This window comes from Triticum dicoccoides, chromosome 7B (assembly GCF_002162155.2).
Source record: "Triticum dicoccoides isolate Atlit2015 ecotype Zavitan chromosome 7B, WEW_v2.0, whole genome shotgun sequence".
In the NCBI taxonomy this organism is placed as follows: Eukaryota; Viridiplantae; Streptophyta; class Magnoliopsida; order Poales; family Poaceae; genus Triticum; species Triticum dicoccoides.
In genome coordinates, this window is record NC_041393.1 from 88595952 (window position 1) to 88598824 (window position 2873).

The following is a 2873-nucleotide window of genomic DNA, read 5'->3' on the forward strand; positions in this document are numbered from 1 at the left end:
CATCGTCGTCGGCGACCACCGCCCCGCCATCGTCGGCGACCACCGCCCCGCCATGATAGATAGTGGGGTACCTCTCAGGCGAGCACCCCTCCCCGCTGTGGTTGGTTCTTCCTTCACCCCGGCGAGCCCACCCCTTGAAAATCGACTGACCCAAAAAGTCGATTCAGTCGACTGAAGTGTAGCCAAATTGGAGCAGCATCGCAGGCAAGAGCAAGAGCGAGAGCAGCAGCGCGAGCAAGAGCAATAGCAAGAGCAGACCAGGCAGGGGACCGAGAGCAAGAGCAGAGCAGCAGCGCGAGCGAGAGCTAAAGCAGCAGCAGCTCCTACTAATGTGGACGTCGCCGCCGAGGGAGCGACGCCATGGAGGAAGTGGCCGGCGACGCCGCCATGGATGGAGCCGCGCCGTGTCGGCTCAGGACCGAGCACCGGCAGCACCGTGAGATCGAACCAAGAAGGAAATGCGGTGATTAGTGTACAACCTCTTTGGTGGCACCGATTAGGCCGGAGCTTCATCCGAGGAAACGGTGATGATGATGCTCTTCCGGTGGTGCAGGTGAAGACGGTGGTGTGGGAATGGAGGTGGCGCAAAAGACGAGGGGAACATCAGGGCAGCTCCTTCGAGGTGGAGGACGGGGTGGCTGAACCGGCGGGACGATGAGATCGACGACGGGATCCTCATCCGGTACGGTAGATGAGGGACGTCGAGGTGTTGTTGTGGACGACATCATCGGGGAAGAGGTTCCGGCTGGGTGGCGGACGGAGTAGGGTGTGGGGTTTCGTCGCGGGTTTTTGCGGCCTCGGTGTACGAATGGGTGGGCGGATGGGATGGCAGTGGGGAACCATGGCTTAGAGACGCGCTTGTCCTAAATGTGGGGTAAGTTACGAAAGTACCCCCCCCCACCTATTTGGGGCGGTTCTTTCGGTTCAGGGGTACCACAGGCATTTCGCGTGTCGGGATTTCACAAGAGGTGGGAGTTTTTGCGTGCGTTGTAATTTCAGAATAGCAAGACGTGGGTTGAGATGGAGGGAGTTGTCGGAGCACAACGAGACAAAGATATATCTTAAATATTTCGGGCTAACAAGGCGCGGGTTGAAATTTCCGGACAAGCCTAACGTGTACTGTACCAAATCAATGCGCACAACAAATGTCATTCAAAAATTTGAATTCATGTTATGTTCAATTCAAATATTTCGCTACGTGTATAATGCATGCAACCTACTACTCAAATGAACGTTTTAGTGCATTCCAAACGTATATACTACCGCTTCAATATGAACTAAATTTGAATAAGATCTACAGTAATGATTGTTGTGAAGTCAAAGCATTTGAATTCGTTTCTCTGTTTTAATAAGATCTACAATCATCATTATTGTCAAGTTAAACCATCGTTTGTGTATTATCTTCACAACACACCACATGATTAGTCTCGAGTTACATATGAACTATGTGTACTATATGAACTCGAACTAGATTTTTTGAATCCACTTTATTTTGATTTCAAATCACATTACATTTCTAGCTCTAGCTAGATCTTCATAATCTAAACCATGTCTCATATGTATAATGTGTTTATCACATTATGTATGGTGCCCTGCTCCCTACGCCTACAAGTATTTAGATGTGAGTTCCAAACACCACACATTACCACAAATTCAAATAAAATGTGAGAATGTTCGATATATGGTATTGTTTAGATTGCTCGATATTTAGTTGTAAGCTGCAAACGCCGCACATTATCACAAATTCAAATAAAATGTGAGATTGTTTGATGTATAGTATGGTTTAGATTGTTCGGCATTTAGCTGTGAGTTGCAAACGCCATGCATTATCACATTATGGTATAACATGTGCACAGCACGTGTATCACCTCTATATTCATGCATGCAATGTTTAAAACACTATGATCTCCTATTCAAATATATGAATCCGCTTTCATATCAAATTATGATCTTTGTTAGTCTCTTACACCCACACAATCCTCTAACCTTTGTAGCTACCACTAACTTTCTCTCGTGCATGCACATGCCCTCCTCGGCCTCCCCCTCCCTCGGCATTCTATCCACCGGGCACATTCATTTTCTTCTTTAGGTTGTCCTCCCAGAGTCTCCACAACTCCTTTTTGACAGACACCGATCGATAAACCTCTCCAGTGATGCCTGCCTACAGCATACACACAAAGCTTCAATCTCCTCCTTTATGTGTCCTTGCCTCGTGTCTCTCATATGGTCAGACACACGTGTAACCTCTCGCCCCTCTTTTCATCGATCTCACAACCGCACACTCCTCCCCCTATCTAGCTAGTAGTTGGGCCTCTCGCACCACCTCCTAGCTCCATTCTCTCTGTCTATCTGTCTCGCTGGGCCTTATTTGCCTCTAACAAATGGACGTACACCGACCGATCTCTCGCTATATATATAGCCAGCTAGGTCCTTATAACTCGTTTTTACCCACACATCGATCGATCTACCTCATTAGTTGTGTCTCTCCCTTCCTCCGACAAACAACAATTGATCTACCAATCTAGTTAGGTTTGCTTACCAAACACATGGTTCCCCTTCATCATCCATGGATGCGTCCCGATAGATCTATCACGCACAGGCACACACAAAAACACATCCCCACTCTTATTGATAACATTGCAGTTCCACCCTCAGTTTGTCTAGTAGGCCTCTCCCAACATCTCCGAGAAGCAACTCCATCACCCATCCAGCACTCTACCCCTCTCCCTCCCTCTCTCTCTCTCCCCTCTCTCTCTCTCTCTCTGTCCCATCATATTTCCCGTCCTTCAGTTATGTATGGATGTCGACCGATCTCCCTCAAGACATAGCTGGGTCTCTCCTTCTCAACACATATACGAGTCATTCTACCTCTA